The following is a 24,831-nucleotide window of genomic DNA, read 5'->3' on the forward strand; positions in this document are numbered from 1 at the left end:
AGAGAGAGAGAGAGAGAGAGAGAGAGAAATTTCCGAAGAAATAAAACAATGAAATAATAGAAATAAAACATTAAAATTCTCGGAGAAATAAAACATTATTTGGTTAGGTTAGAATTTTTTTGGAGTGGATGTACAGGAGCTTCGCCTCTCCTTCGCCTATATGTAAAAATCGTAAACAGACTTTTTTAGTCAAAAATAACTGATTATTACGGCATTTACAAACTTTATTGTCAAACTTTAATTTCTTATATTTCCTAAATCAATGCCATTCCCCACTTGATTTTTGCGAGGAATTATTCAGCACAACTTCCTCTATACAACATCGCCTAGCGATAAAATCAGTAAGATGTGACCTTTTATGCATTTTTGCCAATTTCATTAATTAAACAATTTTCATAAAACAATTTGCATACATTACTATAAAAATGTGGAAAATATATATAGGGTAATCGGTGATTCTCGTGGTACAACCGGTGGTAACAAAAATAAGTAACTAAATACATTTAGTTTTCACTCGATTTCTCTCATTTAAGTATAATTTAAAATAACAAACTTAAAGGATGCTATATTATTGTAGCAGGTACGATCTCGATAATACATTGTGCATATGAGTGTATCGTATAAGTTACTATCCATTATTATTGTGGTAATTAAAGTTTGGTTAAAAGATTAAATTATATTCATCTTTTAAATAGAAAAATCAATATTATTATTTATAAATTTTTTAATTTATTTTGAATATTAATGTATATGTAATTTATATGAAATTTATACGTATGTATCTTAAAAATTACATTTTTAAAAAATTTATTGCGCTAAATTTAATATGTTATAATTGTATAATATAATTTTTGACGAATATCTTTCTTAATTTTAGCTGTCCTATCGCGGAAAAAAGTTATAACAAAGAAAAACAAAAAAAGATATTTCTACAAATCAATTTCAAGAAAAGAGTAAAAACAGATTTAAATTGTATCCAGATGTTAAAATATTATGTGGATGTCAGAAAATAAATTACGTGATATCGACAAAACACATTTGGAGCGTTTTCTGCTTTCAATTGCTAAAAATTCCATGACGTATTATTTTGTGTGGAACGAGATAAATAGAATGTCTGCAAAAAAATCATGGTAAAAAATTCAATGAATCAAATTGTTATTGACATTATAAATTAATGTAATTATTGTATAATTAATAAGTAAACTTTTTTTCAGCGAAATGTTTTCCGTTTTGACACGTGAATATAACTTTAAGCTACTTTTTTACTGTTTATAACAGTATCGATTTATATATAAACAAATAAAATTTTGGAAAATGCCGACCACAAAATTGTTTTTAGAAAAACAATTAACGATTATGGCGCAATATTTTGTGCCACACATGTCTTATTCAGCTATAAAGTTGTGGTTAGATAGAATAGCTCAAAGAGTATTACTTCGTTTAAGAAATAGCTATCCAACTCATACAATTCTTTCTACGAGTTTTTTTTTACGAAAGTTATTTGCTTTTTGAACAGATAACAATATTGATGACAATTTCTGGGATGACACTGAATCAAATCAAATTGTGGGTATTCTCGAAGAATATATATTTTCGGAGTTAGAGGGCCATGAATTGTATCAATTATTAATGTTATCACCTCTCGAAACCAAATATATAGAATATGTAAGTTATTCTAATTTATATTAAATTATAATAATAATTTGTTATGCCCGACACAAATATAACTATAATTTTTATATAATTATAATCTTATGAATGTTCAATATACAATTTTTTTAATATAATTTAATATAATTTTACATAGATTGGAGATTGTTTCCGAATATATCTTTTGACTGTCACGTATCATATCGTAGCTCGAAGGCTCGGCATACATAGCCATTTAAAATTAAATGACGATAATGATATTGTAGTCATATGGAAATCAAGATTTTAAGTATTATTTTAATTTATTGCTCAATATTTTTTGATAAATACATTTTTTTGTAAAGATATTTTTACAGTTTCTTAGATTATTTATTTGTTTTAAATTAATAAAAAAAAATCGTAGCATTAAATATTTTTTTCTCGAAAATTTAACAAAACGTTAGCTCGCGCGTAATACACACATACCAAAAATTAATCAAAATCTCTTTTTTTTTATAAAAGATTAATTAAATCTTAAGATGGAACAATATAATTTCTTTTACAAAAATGTTTTTTTATTCACTCTATATGTAAAATAAATATTTCAATGTTTAGATTTAAAAAAATTACGTTTTATAAATTATATTTCACTAATACAGAAACTATATATTAATTTTTTATAACTTTATGTTAACAAATATAAGATGATAATGATTTTATATGCAAAATAACACATAAAATTTATTTAAAAAAATATGTATTTTTTAAAACGTATTAAACATCAATCCTTTTTTATATTGAAAAAAATTTATTGTCAAATTTCTCCGATAGATTTCTCAAAATGTAACTTGTTATGCATTTTAGATGTATGCACAACATTTTTAATCAGTCTGTCGCAAATGCTAGAGAAATTATAAATATTAATTACAATGAACATTCTATATGTTTGTTAAATGCATATATATGTGTGTGTGTGTGTGTGCGTGTGCGTGTGCGTGTGCTGTGTGCGTGTGCGTGTGCGTGTGCGTGTGCGTGTGCTGTGTGCGTGTGCGTAGTGCGTGTGCATGTGCGTGTGCGTGTGCGTGTGCGTGTGCGTGTGCGTGTGCGTGTGCGTGTGCGTGTGCGTGTGCGTGTGCGTGTGCGTGTGCGTGTGCGTGTGCGTGTGTGTGTGTGTGTGTGTGTGTGTGTGTGTGTGTGCGTGCGTGTGCGTGTGCGTGTGCGTGGTGTGTGTATGTGTGTATATAAAATAAATTTTTTATTTTCAGTAATACAAACAATTGGGATTATGCAGAATATTTTTATATGGCAAATACGCAACACTCCAACACCGTTTATCCGTTAAACATCATCAGAAGGAGATATCAAAATAATAATTTTACATTAATGGAGACATTAGAAGATGATCAAATTGAGGTATAGGATAATTTTTTTATAAATTTTAACGGAAATGATTAAAAACAACAATTAATTAAGTCTTGTAATTAATACATTTATTTAATAAATCTTAATACATATTAAATTGATGAAAAAATGTAACAAAATTCTTTTTACTCTTTTGTCTATAATTGAAATTTTCTTTACATGTATATTTTTTAGATGATACAAAAAATAATAAAAACTTTCGAGTATGAAATAGTACGTAATAATTGTCATTTATATTGCGGCTGGAATTTTAATGTCTTCCGCAAGTTCCTAGATGAATATTGCATATACGAAGGAAACATAGATATTGAAACTAAATGCGAAAATATTACAAATTTAATAGAGGTAGATTAAAACACATTGTATAATAATTTAACGAAGGAAACATAGATATTGAAACTAAATGCGAAAATATTACAAATTTAATAGAGGTAGATTAAAACACATTGTATAATAATTTAATATATTCATATATCAATATCTAAAGAGATTATATTAATTATAATTATTTATAACTTAAGTCACTACATTACATTATTTTAAGAATTGCATGTGTGACAAAATATCGATTGAACTTTGCTATTACGTTTTTATAGATTAGATCTGACACTGTAGTAGATAAACTATTAAAAAGAAGGCCAAAAACGGTTAACTTTGCTGTAAGGATGATTGTAAAGCATAACTGGCTACCAAAAAGCATTACGACGTGATCGTTGGATGGCATCGCCAATATAATGAAAAAGATAAATTGAAATATTGGACTATTAGGTTTCCAAATTTGCAACGTCTGATGTATATACATTTTGACATTTGTAAATATGAAAAAGTTTCAGACCGTCAACCGCTCTACATTATTTTTACCGATAATGATACAATATGTTATGCTTTTTAGTAGCATTCTTATAGATTACATACTCATATGTGTTTTTTGGTGGCTTATATACAATGTAAATGTGGGCGTATAATTTTTTATTTTAGACCAACTACGGATTTGTTCACCGAAAAAAATTAAAAATATCGAAATTGGAAGGTACTTTTCCAGTTTCGAAGGTACACATTACGTACCGAATGCAAGCTTAGAAAGACAATATCCAAACGATTCCGCTGCAATAGCCAGAATATTTGCCAAACAGAAACGTTCATCACGTTAAAATGTATAAATTTGTTGTATGTTATATTGCAACAGAACTTTTTTATGAATATATTGATGTATTTCGAAGATTTTAGAGTTAAAATTGTAATATTTAGACGCAAATTGAAAAAATGAATAAAAAATATCAAATTATATCAAATTACATAAGCGTGTCATTAAATATTTATTTTAATATGTCCACCAAACAAATAATATTGAAATCTGGAAGTACTTGTCTAGTTTAAAAAGCACTTATTATGTTCCAAATGCAAGCTTTTGTTTGGAAAACATTCAAACTACACCGTTGTTACACGGAGAAATAATTTTAATTTTAATTAATTCTAACTCTCATTAATTTATAATACACTTTTAAATAACAATTTATTTTTTGTATTATTGATAAACCATCATAATTTTATAGAACAAATTATTGTATACAACATAATAGAATTTAAAATTAACATTTACCTAATATATTTTATTATTTGCCATAGTAAAAATTTGCAGATGCAAAGTTATAATTTTCATTTGTGTATCATTGTTACATAATTAAAAATATTACTTCTCAAAGTTAAATATGATCAAAAATAATTAGGAGAAAGATGCCATATTTTGTCTTTATACTTAATATATGTATATGTCAAGATTAATCAAGATAATTAATCAAGATAAGTTAAAAAATATTTTACGTAATAATTAACATAGTTATAATCATATATATTAAATTGTATAGTGTTAACTTTTTGTATAACACTATAATTTTTGCGGATAAATTTTACGGGAAGTAATGTATAAATTTAAAATTATAAGATATATCATAAATCTTGAACAATTGTTTTTTTGAATATTTTTCGAGTGGACATTATGATTTACAAAAAACATTTCTGAAAATCAATTAGAAAACATTTTAAACAAACATATTTTTGAATCATTTCTAAAACGATGTAACGTGTGCCACCTCAATATATTTTGTTTTAACTTTATACAACATTAAGCATTCATCACGCTCGCTAAAACAGCCCTTATTCTATCGCATCGCAAATAGCTTCTATGTTATTACAATCTTTTCATAATATTATTTCTACATTTCGTCTTTTATATTTTTTTGATTTATCGGAGTCTCGTAATGTAATTTAAATAATACTAATACACACACATACATATATAACACAAATAAATTAATTTATTTACACTAAAAATAAAATTTTTCTTAATCAAATAAATACATTTTGTTAATTTTGTTTTTTTTTCTACATAAATAAATATATATTTTGATTCCAAAAACGTTTTGTTATAATAAATAAATTATTAATATTATTAATATAAATAAATTATTATTATTATTATCGCACATATAATAGAAATTATAATTTTTAAAATTAGTTATTTAATATTTTAATATAAAATGTTAACAAACATATATTTCTTCTTATTTAATTAAATAAAAACATACTTTGTTTTTACTTTATATATATTTTATTAATTTAAATATATTTGCTGCTTGATTGAAATAATTAATTCCTTTGCAAGTATGTACTTAAATAAATAATTTTATTAAATAAAAAAAATTTTTTGAATTTAGCTCATTTTTTTCAGTGTGACAATAGTGGAATATTTCTAAGCTGGACATTTGGATTTTTCTCAGATAACATTCGCGATGTCCCTTTTGCGAGTCTGTGTAGTACCTTTCGAAAGCGCGTGCTTGAGTTCCGGGGCGACATTCTTTCGCATCGTTTTTCTAGCTGGAAACACATTCCCTGCCATCGAAAAGAATTTGCATTTAAATGCCTACCTTACGTAAGAGCGCGAGGCAAACACGCGTTCAGGAAACGGCCAAGAGAGCCGACTCTTTCGAAGTCGCTCCAAAAGACATGGCGTTCTTACACCTTACATCTTAAATTATCGTCGCATCGAAATTGCTCGGACAATACTTCGATGCAATGCGAGTTTATGCAAAAAAATAACAATTGGCATTCAATCAGTCGGTTAAAAACAGATTTTTCAGATATTTATTAATTAATACTAATTAGTTTGATAAATGCTTGCTTAAGCTCAAAGAGTTTTGTTATCGTTAAATACCCTCGCAATATCTCGTAAAGTTTGATTTAAATATAATTAATTTTGTAAGGACGAACTTTTCATCGCACAATGAAAAGAGGGAGGAGCGTCCATATCTCGGAATAAAATAATAAACGCGAGATGTAGATACAATCTAATCCGTCACGATGCGATGCGCTACGTGTTGAGGTTTGATATGAATTACAACAAGCGATCCGACTTTCTCGCTTGTTGTAGCTAGCCCCGAGCGGAGCAGAGAAAAAGAGAGAGAGAGAGAGAGAGAGAGAGAAAAGCTGGCTTAAAACAAAGTTGAGCTTTCGATAAAGCGTGATTTCCTCGGCCGAGGATGCGGGTTAGCATACAGACCATCATGATACGACCCTGTCCGTTCCTTCAGCGGCGCATAATAAGCGACCGCTCATGTCGGATCCACTGGCCATACAAGCACCGTCCGTGTAGCCGACATCTCCGTACATCTCGATTTATATCGTATTATCGATCTTTTATTAGTGTCGATGTATATTATTTGCCGTACACAGTACTTAACATCCGGAGAGAGAGTCCTTTCTGTTCTCTCTCTCCTTTCATCCCGTCTCCTATCGAAGGCGTTGACACGCCTTCATAACGCGCTATCATGTCAGCGCGAATTCATCGTCCAGGAAAGCCCTTCCTTTCGTCGGTCTTATACACGACGCGATAATCCGGCCGCGATAATAGATTGCGTATACTTTCGTATACGAAGGCGGATCAGCTGATTGATGATCGATTCTTCGGTTTCTACTTTTGATCTCAATTTTTAATCTATTTTCATTTGGGTCATTTCATTTTGAAATTATTTAATTAATCTACAGTTTAGTTGAAAAATTCCAAGAGAGAATCAAAAATTGTTTGTTTAATGTCTATTTGAAAAGAATTTAATTTCTGTATAAATTAAACCAAAGAGCAAAATTTTTTAAAATTTATAAACGAAAAAATTGTGATTGAAAATAGAAGAAAAATTTCAACTCAAGAATGTTATTTTTTTAAAGTTATTTTTTATATGATATAAAAAATAAAAGAAAATATGCACATGTCGATTGTTCTTAGCGAACTGGCCGAAGCTCGGTCGTCGGCTCACTTTTATAAAGTCGCTGCCTTCTCGAAGGATCCAGAAGGCTCTCAAAATTCGCTCATTTCCGCCGACCGTTTTTATGCGACTTGTTTGTTACAATTTTATCTCTGAATTCTTCGCAAAGGGCAGCGACGTTTATTTTGTATCGGGACCTTTCGCTCGGTCGCAAAAAGGCCGCCCCCGATTGGTCGCCGGTGCCGACGGCTCGCGACGATGCGATAGGCGCGCAATGACGACGTGCTGCCTGTCTCGATTTGAGCGCGCATGGCGACATGTCGCGCGGCAATTGCAAGCCGATTGTGATGGAATGACATGATCTCGAATAATTAACAATTTAGTTTGTTAAATTTTTTGCCATGATTTTTGAGCAGAAATTCTATTTATCTTATCCGCACAAAATAATATGTCATGGAATCTTCAGCAGTTGAACGTAGAAAGTGCTCTAATTATTCGCTGTCAGTAATATCTAAATTATTTTCCGACATCACAAACGCATATTGCTTTACTTTTGGACACAACATATTCCTGCTTTTAGTATTTCTTTAAAATCAGTATGATAAAGTTTTTTTTTTGTTTTTCTCTGCTATTGTTTTGCTTTGCAATCAAACATCTGAAGCAGAAAAAAATTTCTCAAAAATTTATTAAATTTTTCCACAATAAACCGCATTTCCACAATTTTAAATGAAAATATATTTTTAAGAATATATAAATTTTATAATCACATATTATTTAATATTTGATTTATTCATTTAACCAAATCATAATTATTACAATAGTAGTGGTTAGCAGTTTATTCTATACACATGCACAATGTATTATTGAGTACATCTGTTGCGATAATCTCGTGTTATTTAAGTTTATTATTTTAAATCACAGTTAAATGACAGAAATCGAGTAAAAACTAAATGTGTAAAAATTTTATTCTGCACATGCTATCAAAGTAAAAATAAAAATTGAAAGAAAAATTAAATATTAAATATATGTTCTATCTTTACAATCTCTAAATAAATAAAACTGATTGCGTTTAATGTTATACATATAGTATATAAAATTGAAAAAAAGTGTTGCATGAAGTTTGATAATTATAAAAAAAGTACGATTACGTCATAACGTGCATGCGTGTGTGCGTGCGGTCGTGCGTACGTGCGTTGGTGCGTGCGTATATACGTGTGCGTGCGTGCGTGTTGTATGTATGATATGTGTGCGTGTGCGCGCGCGCGTGTGAGTGTGCTTGTGGCATACATACAACTTGGATTAGTAAGATAACAACGTAATAGTTTTAACTTTTCTTTTTTACTATTTTTTTTTAAATATTCTGTTGAATAACAAAAATTGTTCGAGTGTATAATAAGTATAAATAAATTTAAATAAAGAATCTATAAATAATAATATAATTTATAAATAAAAATATATCTCTGATAATATTTTCTTTCCCATAACTTATTGGGCAGCATTATTTGCTGAAATCTTTTACACGTGGACTGAAAATTCACGATATTCTTCCAGCTGATGTTTTCATTTTCCAGAATAATAGCAATCACATCGTCAGTCAAGTGTGTTATTTCAGCCATTGGAAATAAATTCAATACACAAAACAGTTATCAATGAGCTTTATTTATTGATTTTGTTATCACTGTTATTTTATTTATGTGTTTATAATTTTAGTTATATGTATATATAAAACAAATTATGAATGTGTGAACGCACAAAGTTTATTGTAGCTTCCAAGAATGTTGCCATGCAACATGCGCTTTGTTTGATGCAAACTCAAATGCACTTTACTTAATGCTAGAAATGCTTTGAAACGTTTGACTGATCAATCAGGACAAAGAAAACATAGATTTCTTGATTTTGATTGGTAAAAACTAAAATTTAATAGAAAAAGTAAAAAGACAAGGCAAGAATGAATAATATTTTGAAAACAATTCCAGACAATCTTTCTTCTCATTGTTCTAAAGATTTATGGGGTTTAAAATTTTGCTTTAGTGTTATTTTGAAAAGATTTTCCCCCCTTTCAATATTTTCAGTTGCTTATTGTTATTACAATAAAAGAGGAAGAAAACTTTCCTAGGGATTTTAATTGATCAATAGCTACAATTTTGAAAAATTATGTAGTTAATTAGAGAGATTTTTTTCTATTCCACAAATTATTTTTAAAATTTAAAAAATTATAAAATGTTAAAATGGAATTACGTGTAATTTCAAAAACAACTTTTTAATAATTCAAGAATACCATTAGTTTTAAAAGATTAATTTTCGAAATAGTAAATCAAGAGAAACACACAGGGATTGTTTTTTTTTTCAACAAAATCATTGCACAGTTTTTTTAAAAATGAAAGATGTGTAACGGTCAGTTTTTCCCGAACGCTATCGCGGGATAGCTCGGCCGGGATCAGGGCTCGGAAGGATAGCAAGCACGAAATGCGAGTTTTTATATAAATAAATAGTTTTTATATAAATAAATAATTGTCTTTATTCGAATCACAGTGGTGGTTTACAGAGTGTATGGGTGCGCGAATGAATCGGTACGTGTATGTGTGTATGCGAATGAGTGCGTGTGTATGTGAGCGGCGCGGGCGAATGCCCGTGCGAGGTTCCGCGTGTTATAAACGGCGGGTGCGGATGCACTTCGGAGATGCGGTCGGGTGCGTGACGAGCTCGGATGCACGCCTAGAATACACTCGCGGACGGTGTGCTTACACGGTGGATCGAGCGTGGTGCGCGAGAATCGATGCTCGCGATCGATAGATGGTATCACCCGTCGGATAGATAGCGCGATGGCGAGCGGTAATGTCTCCGCGAGGGACGGGAGCCTCGCGGCTTGGTGAATCGTGTGCTGATAATTTCGGCGCGAGGTTAGGACGGTCTTACGGCCCTCGGCGTGCGGTTTCAGTCGCCGTAATAATGACGAGTCTCGGTCGGTCTGTGACGGCTCGCGAGATACCTCGCAATGATTCAGGATCAGCGGGAGCGGTTCGCGGTCGGAATAGGAGCGTCCAGCAGACGGGAATATCCGTCGGTGGCGGGTAAATTCCCACCGCTAGAAATATTGCCGGACGATCGGAGATCGAAACGCTTTTCTTGCGGGATGCTGGGAAAGCCCAGCAAAGGCGGAGTACACCCAACCTCGATCTCGCTTTTCGAGCGTGTATGTTCTTCAGGATGCTCTGAGCGTCGTACTGACTTCAGAGCGGCGGAGAAGATTCTGTCTTTTTACCCGGTGGAGCGCTTATTTATACCCGGTGTCGGCGGTATCGCGTCGGTGCGATAATTGTTTATTAAACAATTCGGTTGAGCCCGTTCGCAGCTCGGGAATATTTGGAAACGGTCGGAGCGGTTTCCCGAGCGCGTGCTCCAATACGGTATGCCGAACCGGTGGTATAAACGTAAACATATACAAATATCCACAAAATATTTATGCTTGCTCATCGGTTTAAATACAATGGAGCGCCTTCGCTCTACGGTCCCGTGACTGCTGGGCGTGAGACGGCGGTCTTTTACGCACGCTGACCCGACCGATGGTCGTCGGCCGGCGGGTGGACGGCCGGGTAACGATGTACGCATCGTTACAGATGCATGGTTTAAGGTGTAACCAATATGAGTAATATATACCCTTATCATTTTCTTATACGCTGACAGCTTACATTTTAAAGGCGATCAATTGATGAGCGGAGAGCAAATGATTTGCTTATCATAAAAATTAAAAAGCATTTGTATGATAAATCACCTTCGCGCAATATATGCGTTCTGATAATCTTAACACTTTACCGACCGCTAGCGTTTCAACAGCATACGCACGTCCAACCGGCGTCATTTTCATTGTTATTTACATCGCCTTCGATGATACCTATTTCGTCCTCTGAATCTCATTCCTCTGAATCACTGTATCTTAATGGTAATACAGAACGTCGTTTCCTAATTATTATATCGCTACCATCACTTTCGTCACCATTATCACTTTCTGAATAACTGTCAGGACAGTCTGACGACAAAAAGCTGATTAATCGGCTACCGGTCGGTAAGCGTTGGCGACAAAAAGCCGATTAATCGGCGGGCGGTCGGTAATGTGTTAAGATATTAATATAAATCAATTTTATTATTAATGTAGTTCTATTATTAATCAAGCACATCAAACTCTCGTAATCGAAATTAAATGAACGTTCTTTGATATCACAAATTCCAAGTTCTCCGTTTTCAAATAATGTTTTCTAAGATTAATAGGAGGACTTCAATAAACATTTGACGTTACAATTTTTATTAATCAAGAAGATAACGTATTTTAAAATCCAGGATATAAAAATCGGATAATGTTTCATCATACGAACACTGCATGTAGTATCCAACGCTAAATACCTTATGATGTTGAAATGTTTAGACATAGACGTCGTCGGATCATTGTTGGTCTTATTTAGCACGCACTCCAAATCAGCGTAAACAATAAACGGAAGCAGCTCCTTTCTGTTATAATTGCCGAAGCTGAGCCATTTATTCTTCTCGCTCGGTTGGAACCGGATGGCGCACTCGTTTATTTCTCTACAGTCCACCGTATGCGACTGCAACTTGTTCTCGGATTCAAAATAGTGTAAACATCTGTAAAAGAAAAAAAATAGAAATAATTAATTAATTTTTCTTTCATATATATTTTATATATATTGCATTTTTTTATTATTAAATATACGTACCGATCGCAAATGTATTTTTGACCATTATGTTTGCTCAATTGCGAGCTCACGAGCCGGGATAATTCCTGATCAATGCAAAATGCCCGACGTTGTCGTCCCGTGGATCTTGCACGTAAAGTAATTTGACGTGTTTATCTCTCTTTAGCTCGCTCAGTCGAATCGGGACGATGTTGTTTTCCTCAAGGCAATATACATTTATGGAGATATCATTGGCATTGGTTCAAATTTTTTAATTTGATTAACAGTCACTAGAAACTCAATGTCCTGGAGATTCAATACTGTCGTATAATGTGGATACGATGATTCTCGTTCTGCATTTTTTTCAACTGGATATAGAGCAACAACCACTGACCTCGCAAAATACGCATTGTCATTAGATTGCACGTTTACTACCGCTCTCTTCTTCATTATTTTTTGTAATTTTACGTGACATCCGCGCGCATTGGATTATACTTGTTTATGTTTATAGTTAAATCAAGTAGTCGCTACAAAGCCCACTGAAATGAAATTCTTGAAATTCTTCGAGCGATGCTAGAGTGAGCTCGATAACGCGCCGCTCATACCATTCGCATAATGATGTGCGAAATAGTTCATAGTTTTTTGCTTTTATGCTTTCATTTGCGCGCTTGTCACCTGTCACAAACTCGCCATTGAACACAATATTCACTTTCACATTAAAATGTCTTTTTATCGCGTTTTGCATGTGTTCGAGCACAATGTCTTTGACGTTTTCGAGAAATTGGCGCGGTTCGATATAGTTTGTGTTAATCACTGCACCGGTCGATATGCGGTTTTTGAACGCGGTATCGATCTTTCGTCAAAAGTCTTCCCGCTATTGTTACCATTATAATCACCACCACTAGGTATAAACTGTAATCGTGTCTTTACACCTTCGAGTCGCGCGATTCTGGCCACTAAAGATTGTCGAACTCCGATCGAGAATCGCAGACGCTTGGTACGACTACTTTCTTCAAGCTGTTTGAAAAATTCTTCGCACCGCTGCACCCACGCAAAATATTCGCCTAAGGTAGTGACTTGGTACTACAGCTCCAACAGGTCGCGTTCAGTCTGTTCGGTGTTTTCCATATTTTTTTCATCTTTTTATTGTGTACAAATTGGGCACATATTACACGGAAAGATCTGATACAATAGATTGCTGCAATTGGAGCAGAATCGACCATCCACTGCAGCATGTAACTCAATCACATGCTTCCGAATAGCATACATGTATCCGAAATCAGTGTCTGATACAGCAATCATGCACGAAGTGCATAAAGCTAAAGCACCACCTGTGGAATAACAAAAGTAGATGGTACAACACTTTGTACATCCGTTTAGCACAATGATTTCCGAATGAAACACTACTCTGTCGACTATTTCCGTAAGATCCTCACTTTGATCATTAATATAATTACTGTCATCGGACAATGCGTGATCTTCATCAGACTCGCCTAATATTGCCTCGAAATTAGTATTGTTCCATTTTTCTAGATTATCATCAAAGATTATCACAAAATCTTCTTTTATACTGAATACTTAGCACACAACACAGTATCCGCTATACTTTTTTTCGATCGATGTATACCGTCTCAAATCGTATACTGGAGTTTTGACTCCCTTCGTTCTTCATTATATATATATTTCATTCGGCTATCGGATCATCTGTGAATGCGTCGTTCTTCTCCTTATCTTTTGTTTAGAAATTCCTAGGTGCTGTGTAGATCTTAGAGTTCGAATATCCGATCCGTCTGTTTATCTTCGCGTCCACACGGTTTTAAGTTTCTAACGTTTGAGAGTCCATAAACAGGCGCGATGTCTATTTTGTTTATAGTATTTATAAATTATAGAAGCCAGACATCGGCGCTAATACATCGCAATTTTTTATAGAAGAAACAATAATATTTGAATGGTCACTTATGGACGGGCGAGCATCTCTCGCACCGAACATCTTTCGGCGCTGATACGTCGTAGTCTATAAAGATCCGTGGGTTGAAGAAGTCATAAGCAAGCTTAAACGTGAATTTTAAAAAAATTCTGTGTGTGTGTCGTAAATAGTTATGTTTGCAGATCAGGAAGAATACGTTGCAGGATTGGAACAACGCGTATTGGAGATAGCCGATAATATGAAAAAAGCAGTTTTTTATGAAGGAACACTTAATGAAATTGATAAAGAGTGATACATTGAATGGCAGGACAATTGCGACGAGTGTATCGACTGATTGAAAGGACAAGGTCCAGTAGATCTATCGACATTTATTTGCATGCAAATAAATCCACGATTATTGATCGGGGACCTGCAATCGCGGACAGCTTGAATCGCGCGACTTGAAGAGACAAGAAAATAGCTACGCAAGCGTTTCTTAAGGATAGATATTAGTGTTTCACCGCTTTCGAGAAACACTCCTGTAAATTCCATCGTGCAGGCGATACACGGACGTGAAATCGGTTTTAAAAAACGTCATACGGATGATCTACATTATTATCTCTTTACAAGTAATTTGTTTCTTAAATACCACCGTCTTTCATTTAATGACTCGCGAGTTCGTAATTTCTGTGTAACAGAACTCAATACTGGCTGTAATGCAGCAAATAATAACGGTTGAATTCACGTAAGTTATTAAATTTTATAATAATATTACTAAAAAATATATTTATTAATACATTTTTATATTACAGAAGAGACCCTTTCTCTGCCGACACCACCATTGTTCCGCAGGCACCGCTGCAGCAATCATTTTTACTTTTCATTTTATTTCACGCATGCACGCACGCATACACACACACACACATGTATATACACACTTTTATAAATAAAAAAAGTACTAATATTAAAAATATTAATTATTTCTACGTCTCCTTCCTTCCTTTTCTCGTTTTTTTTAGATATACAACCGCGGCGCGTCGGGTAGACGAGGGATAGCGCGAAGCGTTCGCGTGAATGTGGGAGAAGGATAGAGTTAATGAGGTTCTCAATGTATGGGAAAAGGATAATGCGAGGCGTTCGTAAGGCGGTGCGTTAGAGAGGGATAGCGCTAATTGTTGCATGCATTTGAAAAATTATATTAATATTAAAAAAGTATTAATTATTTCTACATCTCCTTCTTTCCTTTTCTCGTCTTTTGTTTATACTTGCGCCAATAAACGGTTATTCCTAGAAAAAAATTCTCAACGTTCAGACTGCACATGCAATATACGCTATTTGTTTATAATGTTTATAAAGCAGCCGGACATCGGCGTTCGCCTTTGTATATATGCACCGGTTTAAACATGTCCCATGATAAGCGTCTCTTCGGATCTTCCTAGAAACAAATTCCCTTCATACCGCACGTGTAATAGATGCTATTTGTTTACAATAAATATAGCAGTCGGACATCAGCACTCGTCTTTGAAATATGTCCGCTCCCGCGATAAGCGTCCCCTATCCGCGCGACGTCATATCCCCCGCACCCACAAGTTCCCGCACGGCTTTCCCTCGACCCGCATCCCCCTCAGAGGACCAGAGTAAAACTCTCATAGTATTCCTACTACGTAGGTATCCTTGTAATTTAGATTGCAACTCGAATGCGCGGGACCTCTGTATCGCCCGGTTAGATGACGGGGACCCTGCACGCGAACGTCTTCCGGTTCGAACGGTCTCTTGCACATGCGGCAGCGCGTCGCATCGCAAAATCTCTCTTGTTCATCCGGTGTAAGAGGGATCATAGGTACAACGGTGTCCAAAATATCCTTCACGCGAAGCGCCAGATCGCGCAGTTCACGAACGAACCACGATACTCAACTCTCGCCGCGATAAGCTTTTTACGTCGATTCGCGATCGTCAAACGCTCATTGCTTGTAATATCCCACACTGTGAATCTTATGATGTTGAATGATAGACGTGTTCGGCGTTTTCTTTTCCCCCTTTTTCTCCAGAACGCATTCCGCGTACACTACGAACAAAACTTGCTCCTTTTTGTCGTAATTGCTAAAATTTAATCATTTGTCTTCTTCGATAGGAAGAACGATAGCGCACTCGTTCATTCTTCTACAATCTTCCATGTGAGCCAATTACTCATCGCTCGTTCGAAAATGGTGCATGCATCTACGATGCAATATTTATTATTACATCGCATATGTTATTAACATAGCTTAACAATTATTAGCATAGCTTAACAAATTTTTTTAATGAATACTTACCGATCGCATATATGCGCTTTACAACGTCGAGCGCTCAATTGCGAACTCACGAGACGAAACAGATTTTTGATCCGAAATGCGCCGCGTTATCTCATCGCATTGTATAGTTAATATACAACAGATTGACGTGTTTCTTCTTCTTATCATCGGTGAGCGCAGAAGAGCTTTTTTTATCCTTTTTATCTCGAATGGTATACACATTAATAGATACATCGTTGAGACGCTCGAACTTAGCAATTCCGTTCAAACTAATAGGAAACTCGACACCCTCGAGATTCAACACTGTCGTATAATGAAGATACCGGGAATTTCTATCCGCGTTCTTTTCGACCGGATACAGAGCGGCGACCACCGACCACGCAAAACACGCATCGTCCGTAGATCTCACGTTAACCACTGCTTTTTTCAACTTGATTTCTCGCGGTATCTCGACGTAACATTCAGCACGCATTGGATTATATCTGTTCACGTTCACCGTCAAATTCAATATTCGCGATAACGCCCATCCACTATCGCATTCCTGAAACTCCTCCAGCGAAGCTAGAATAGCATCAACCACAAAACTCCCATACCACTCCCACAGATCGGACGCGGGCAAAAGCGGGTGATTATTCGTAACGTCTTAACGGAAATCTTGTCACCCGAAACGAACTCGCTATTAAACGCGGTATTAAATTTAACGCTATCGTATCTATCCATAACGTCGCACACTTGATCGAGCACCGTATTTCTGGCGTTCTTGAGAAACCGCAGAGGTTCTATATAATCGAAATTGATAATAGCGCCGGTTAAAACACGTCTAACGAAAGCCGTCTCGATCTCAGACAACAAGAATCCTTCGCGTCTCTCGCCGCCGCCGCCCGAGCGCTCGAAGCATCGATGCAGATCGTCTCTCGCGCCCGTCTATCGAACGATTCGAGCGATCAGAGAGTTGATCGCCCCGGTGGATCTTCCTCGGCGCCCTCTGGACACCTCTCCCGCAGAGACTCGAGACGCTCGTCGCATTGTCACGCCCACGCGAGGTACGCGCCCGCCGTCGCGACGCTCCGCGCGCTATCGAAAATATCCCTTTTTTCCATACTTCTATCCATTCCTCAATATATGATTTTTTATTAATAAATTGTGTATCTTCCTTAACCTCTTCGAGATGATCTCGCGCTCTTCCGTTATTTCTCGATCCGTTATTCATCATTCAATGCACGCAAAATCTTTTTGCTAATAAACCATGTATCCTCCTCGTCGTACTCCTCGATGTAAAACAAGGCTCTCGTCTCGCTGCACCAGTGATTCGACACGTCGAAGATCTCGTCGATGAGATAACCCGATCGTACTATCTCGCTGATCGTAACTTCCGTTCTGCGTCGATACGCTTCTCTATAATATAACTCGGTTCGCATGCGCAATTCGCACAATATCTCTTCTTCTTCGATATATTTTTCGTTATCGAATAAACAACCAAATTGGTAATAATGCATCACGTGATTCACCTCCCGCGAAAAATTCGAAACGCCGTACCGTCACCTCCAAAGATTCATCGCCCGTCGCCTGTCTCTCGCACGAAGTTTCCGCGAAATCGATTTCTTCCGCGCAATGCAAACAGTCCTTTATATAATTTTTACAATTCTTCCTTTAAACAAATCGGTATTTCTAATATCTGTATATCATCGATACTCCTAATTTTAGTATTAATTACTCTTCCGGCTAGTTTCGTCAAAGCGCTCGGTAAACGCTTGATCACTACATTTCGGAAATATTCTTCGAATAAATTAAATCATCGCGAAATACTTTTATAGCGAAAATAGCGGAAAGAAGGTTAACCGCATCGGATACTCTAACGCCATCGCCGGACGCGTCTCGCCGCCGAAAAAATAAATCTCGAACAAATTCTAACGAAACCATTATCTCGATTCCTTAGAACTTCGATCGCGCGCTCTAAGCGGCGCCGATAACCGAAAACCACAGGCTCGACCTCGAAACAGCCGACAACTTCCCCTCCCCTTCTTTCAGACCATCTATCTCGAGCTCATCCCCTCTTCACCCCGAACATTCCTCGCTATACTTACCCCGCCCGCCTTTTCTCTCTGCCGTCACTCTCCCTCCGAGATATCTTTCTATCTTATTTCTTCGTATCCTCTCTTACTTTTATCACAGGATCTTAACGCGAATTGAGCCTGACACTGCCTAACACACCTACTTAATTCTGTAAGATGTTTTATTCTTTTAAATCATTAACTCGTTCCGTAATAGTCGTAATAACCTTTAGAAAATTTTAAACTTAATTTAACTCATATGCGAGCGACCAATTTTATACTTCCGACCGTTCTTAACATACACTCTTATTTATTTATACATTTTAATTTTGATTTTATTTTCCAATTGAACACATTATATGTAACTATCAGTCGGAAACTAAATATTAAAAATAGAATCTTACCCTTTATTACTCTGATTGATGTCCTCCATATTCACCGGCGAATAAAACAATCACCCTCACACATACCTTCACACATACACTCATATACTTAAAGATTAATTTTTTCTTTTCATATTATCAATATTAAATTATAAATACGTGTATCAACTTTTCTTATTTAATGAATAAATATATTTTTATTTAACTAATCTAAATATTTCTTGACCCCTCTCTCGTTCCCAAAGAAGAAAAGATCGCACTTGATTCCATTCAGAGTAATAGGGATTAAATTCCTTGACTAAAATAGGACCACCGAGTAAATATCTGAAAAAAGCGTAGTATGCGTACAGTCGTTTATTTGATTTTCAGATCTTCGAATTCGCTCGATCCGATTTTTATGCCAGTAAGGCGTTTGATTTCGGGATAATTAAAATAGTTGTTGCGCCCTTCCTTGTGATTCATCTTTCTGAGAATCTGGACGTAACACTAAAAAGAAAAAAAACTGTGAGGTCTCGAACTTCATTATAGCTGAAAAAAATACGTGCATGCTGCTCAGCCACCGCGTTTCATGCTTTTTTGAAGTTACATAAATTCGGACATTCATAGTACTTGCCGTACAGTTGGCCGAATGTCAAATTTTACATGCAAATTTCTCAGAAATTAAGGCTCATACACTTAAATTCATTTACACATTTGTACCTCCGAGCCTTCCTTTTGAATGAATTATATACTCTATATGATATATACTAATATATATACTTATTTAATTTCGTATTTCGCAATTCTTGCCATCTCCTTGTCAATAAAATTCATTTATTTGTTGACATTTTCATCTTTCAAAAAAATGATCTAACTTAATAAGATAAATTTTAATTTATTTTTATTTCAGAAAATGAAAGCTGCAGCACGGTTTCCCATGACAAACGAACTGTTTGTGCCCATTAAGTGTTAACTGTGCAATTTTTTTTATCTTGATATGGTTTCAAAATGGGAGTCAGTTAAAAATTTCATTTCGTAATATTTTTGTGTCATGCTTTATTGGTTATGATTAAATAATTAAAAAATTTATTGCATTTTTAGAGTTACAATCAATACATACATAAATTATCAGCGCTATAATGTACAAAAATAACTTATTTCAAACTTATACTACTTTATACTATCAATTTATACACCATATGCATGCATGCGCGCGCTAAGTTTCCCTATTCTCTATCTTAAGATATTCTGTATTTTTCTATCTTATTAAAACATTTTCGCTTACGTTGTAATACTTCTCATTCTCCTTCTTCCTCTCTTTTCTTTTCTCTCTCTCTCTCTCTCTCTCTCTCTTTCTCTTTCTCTTTCTCTTTTAACCAGTTATATTGATAAGCTTTAATATTGTTATTTAGAGATAATTTTAAACTATTAATTAAATATTTATATTACTGTTAAAAATAATTCTTGAAAATATTGCTGAGGAGTATCATATATTTTAAACAATAAAGAACAAATATCAAAACTGATATAGATTTCTCTTAAATTGACATACTATTATTTTTTTTGTAATTAAGTAATTGCAATATATCAAAACTTATATAAACTTGATTTGTTTGATCAATTTACTCATTAAAAGCCTATATTTGCTATTTATTTATATGCTCCCATCCAAGTATACAATAATATTTACATATATTTTTCATATATTTTATTATATAACAATTAAATTGCCATGCTATAACGGAATGTACTTATAATATTAAGAATTATATTGGGACTTCCGTTTCCGGTGTCAGGTAGTGTACTTCGAGGTGATTTGACGTGTATGCTTTGCGGATTGTAGAGTGAGAAAGTGAAGAGTGGAAGAGGAGTGAGTGTGATAGTGTGGAAGCGTGAGTGAAAGAGAGTGTGGAGAGGTGAAGGGTGAAAGTGGAGACAAGGCCTAAGAGCGAATATAAGGTTATAAAGGGAGGTGTGGGATAATGACAGTTAGACCATAAAGTATAGATAGCAGAGAGCGTTAGAACGGGTTAAGCGGGGAGCACACACTTTTGCATAAGCGCATAACAATAAGCATAAGGAAATTGATTGGTTCATTTTCTTATGCATACATTTGTGGACCAATCAATTTCTTTATGTTTATGGTTATGCGCTTATGCAAAAGTGTGTGCTCCCCGCTTTAGTGAATAGCGACAGGAGTCTTCATAGAGGGCGCGGGAGAACAAGATGGTGCAGTTCGCCATGAAAGAAGGGAAAAAAAGAAGAGGTAGTTACGGAAATGTGGAGGAGCTACTGAAAAGAAAAAGGGAGGAGCCGGGGTTGGGAAAGGGAGAAGAGGATATGTATAGAGGTAGGAAAAAATCGGGATTAATGAAAGATGCGGAGTTAGGACGGTTAGAGGGAGAAGGGGAGTTACAGCGTATGATAAAAAGCTGGAAATTAAAAATTGAGGAGTTAATGAATGAAATGAGAGGCATAAAGAGGTGATGGAGGGAAGAAATTAGAAAAATGAAAGAGGAGGTTAAGGAGGAAATCAAGGAGAAGGAAATGGAGATGGAAGAGAAGGAAGGAGAGAGGAAAGAAATGGAAGGAAGAAAGAGAAGAGAAGGATATAAGGAAGGAAGGAAGGAAGATGGAATGGAAGGGAGAAGGAAGGAGAGAGAATGGAATGGAATGGATAAAGGAAGGAATGGAAAGGAGGAGAAAGGAATGGAAGGAAGGAGGAGGAAGGATGGAAGGAATGGATGGAAGGTGGAGATGGAAAGAAGTGGAGGAATGGAGATGGAATAGGAAGAAACTGGAAAGGAAGGAAGGAAAGAATTGGAGAATTGGACATGGAAGGAAAGAAGAATGAGATAGAGATTGGAAGGTATAGCAAGGGAGGAGGAGAAGAAAGGAAGGAAAGTTTGGATAGGGTATGGAAGAATAAGAATAGATGAGAAATGGTGGAAGTGGGATGAGGAGAAAGAAGTGCTGAAGGATGGGAATGGAAACTGGAAAGAAGTGGTGGAAGGATGGAATGGAATAGAATGGAAGGAATGGAGGATGGATGGTGGATGGAATGGAAGGGATGGATGGAAGGAGGATGGATAGGATGGATGGAATGGAATGGAAGGAGGAAGAATAAGAAGGGGAAGGCAATGGGAAGATATTGATAGGAATAAGAAAGGAATTGGTAGAGGAAGTGAAGATAAAAAAGATGGAGGGATAGTGGAATGGAGGGATAGGAGAGAAATGGAGAGGGGATATGGAGGAGAATGGAATGGAATGGAATGGAATGGAGAAAAGGAAGGAATGGAGGAATGGAGGAAAGGAGGAGAGAAGGAAGAGGAGGGAGGGAAGAAGATCGAAGGACAAAGAATAAGGAGGGAAAGGAGATGGATAGAAAATGGATGGAAAATGGATGAATGAAGGAGATGAGGGGGAATGGATGGAATGGAGGGAATGGAATGGAATGGAATGGATGATGGATGGATGGAATGGATCTGGATCACCATCCAATCATATTTTGGATAAAAGGAGGGGGGGGGGAGAAGGTAGATGAGGTGTGGGAAAATATGAGAGATAAGATAAAGGAGGTGATGATAGGTAGGAATGAAGAAAGGAAGAGGAGAGGATGGAAGAAGGAAAGATGGAAGAGAAGGGAGAGAGAATGAGAAGAAGAGGGAAAGAAGGAAGAGGGGGAAGGAAGAGGAAAGATGGAATGGAGGAATGGATGGATGGAATGGAAGATAGGAATGGAGGGATGGAAGGAGAATGGATGGATGGAATGGAAGGAAGGATGGAGTGAAGAGCAGGAATGGAATGGAAATAACGATTGGAAGACAGAAGGATGATAAAGCGATAGAGATAGATGGAATTCCGGCGGAGGTGGAAGTACGGAAGGGAGAACTTGGAGGAATGGGTATGGAGAATATGTAATAATAGGGTTTGGAAAGGGGAGGGATGGATAGATGAGTGGAGGAAGGGTGATTGTACCGATATTAAAGAAGGGTGAGGGGATAGAAGAGTATAGGGGGGTGTCGCTGACACCGACGCTTTATAAGGTGTACGCTTTGGTGCTGGCAAGTAGATTAAGCGATGAGGTGGGGAAAAAGGGATTGGTGCCGCAGAATCAGACTGCATTCAGGAAGGGGTTAGGGACAATGGACATATTTGTACTGAATTATTTAGTGAATAGAGTTGGGTAAGAAGAAAAGAAAATTATTGGCGTTTTTTATAGATCTGAAAGCAGCGTTTGATTCGGTAGATCAGAGGAAATTGACGGAAGCAATGAGAGAGAGGGGGATGAGGGAAGGGCTGGTTAGAAGGAGTGAGGATATTTTGAGTGAAACTAGAAACAAGGTGAGCAGGGGGGAAAATTTGGGAGCAGCGTTTTGAACTAGAAGGGGAGTAAGGCAGGGGAACCCATTGAGTCCTCACTTATTTAATTTGGTGACGGCGAATATGGAGGAGGTAATGAGTAGAGGAGGATAGGGAGGAGTTAAATTAGGGGAGATGAGGATTTATACCTTGGAATACGCGGATGATGTGGTTTTGATTGCGGAGGAGGAGTATAGAATGAGGAGTATGATTGAAAGGGTAGAGGGCTATCTGGAAAAGAAGATGTTGGAGTTAAATGTGGAAGTCGAAAATCTTAAGGTTCAGGAAAAGAGGAGGAAAAGAAAGGAATGTAAGTTAGAGATTGAAAGGGAAGGTGATAAAGGAGATAAAAGGATTTACTTATTTGGGTTACGTAATGCAGAAGAACGGAAGACAGGAAGCACAGATAAGAGAGAGGGTAAGGAAAGGTGTTGGCTGTAATGGGTCAGGTGTGGGGAATTGGCAAAAGGAAATTTAAGAATGATTGGGGAAGAAGATTATGGCTCTTCGATAAACTGGTGTGGACGATGGTGGGGTATGGAGTGGAAATTTGGGGCTGGAGAGAGAGGAAGGAGCTGGAGAGGCTACAGGAAAGATATCTAAGATGGGGATTGGAATCGAGGAACGCCAGGCTATAAGTAGAAGGAGAAAGAGGAAAGGTGATCATGGAGAAGGGTGTGGGGTTCGAAAAGGATGGAAGAAAGTAGAGGTAAGGATGCAGATGTCGGAGATCAGAGAAGAGTCTCGAGTAAAGGCATGAAGTCGAGGCGAAGATCGTTGAAGATAGAATCGGACGTAGTGGAAGTAAAGGCAAAGGTCGGAAGGTACTGGAACCAGTTATTTGAAGAAGGATCCAGGCGTCGGAGATCGGAAAGATCAGAATCAAAGTCTGGAAATCAGGAATCGAGGTCGAATCAGTCGAAAGATGCAGTCGAGAAACGTCATCGTAGGTGAAATGAAAGAGACTCGGCGTCAGATCATCGGCGAAAGTAGGATATTCGGAGAGATGTCGGAATGGATGGAAGAAAGCGGCAAAGAGATGTTAGCAAAGATGAAGAGAGGGTGGGAATGAGAATCGGAGAGAAGTAAGGAAATGCGATCGAGAATGATAAAGATAAGATTCAGAGAAGAGATAGAAGGCAGAAAGAGAGAGAGATAGAGAGAGTGGGCAAGAGAGAGGAGATTGATGTGGGATGTGTGAATGAAGGTGTGTGAAAGGATGGAAACATGATAAGAGCCGGAAGCGGAGGTCCCAAGTTAGGGTAGGATTGTAAGAGATTGTAACCCTAAGGGGAATCAATAAATCGTATATCTATCTATCTATTAAGTATTATATTTCAGTTATATTGCTATCATAGTGTTATAACAAGTAATGTAATCAGTTAATAACAGCTATAAAACAGATTTAAAACACAGTTATATTATGGCTATAAAAGAAATTTATGTATTTTCAATGTAAACGTATTGTGTAACATACATTATATTATATGTTACTTTTATGGCATGTTTTTTCCATATTTTTTGTATAACAGTTATATTCTATTTCTTGATACTATATCGGTTTGTATAGAATTGAATTGTAAGAAAACATTAAATTAAAAATTAAATTATTTTCTCAAAATGTTAATGTATTAGACCAATTCGTTTAATAAGATAATTTTTTGTATTTCAAAAAATTTAAAAACCTTCAAAAAACATTCAAAATTTTTTTATAATTTATTGCATGGCCTTACTTCTTAAATTAAAAGCGATTTAATTCAAGTATTACCATTTTAATAATTATTTTATTATTATCATTTTTTAATAATTTTGCAGATTCTTAATCATTTTTCCTATCATTATTAATATATATTTTTTTAATTTTAAG

The 24,831-nt window shown here is 35.7% G+C and overlaps 1 long non-coding RNA gene across 1 annotated transcript; it reads left to right on the forward strand.

Annotated features, from left to right (window-relative positions):
- Positions 1–1,115: 1,115 nt before the first annotated feature.
- On the forward strand, positions 1,116–4,657 carry LOC126855632 (uncharacterized). The gene is made up of 3 exons (XR_007688274.1): positions 1,116–1,665; positions 2,895–3,042; positions 3,648–4,657. It is a non-coding gene; the product is annotated as an uncharacterized LOC126855632 (long non-coding RNA).
- The last annotated feature ends 20,174 nt before the right edge of the window (positions 4,658–24,831 follow it).

Source organism: Cataglyphis hispanica, chromosome 16 (assembly GCF_021464435.1).
Source record: "Cataglyphis hispanica isolate Lineage 1 chromosome 16, ULB_Chis1_1.0, whole genome shotgun sequence".
In the NCBI taxonomy this organism is placed as follows: Eukaryota; Metazoa; Arthropoda; class Insecta; order Hymenoptera; family Formicidae; genus Cataglyphis; species Cataglyphis hispanica.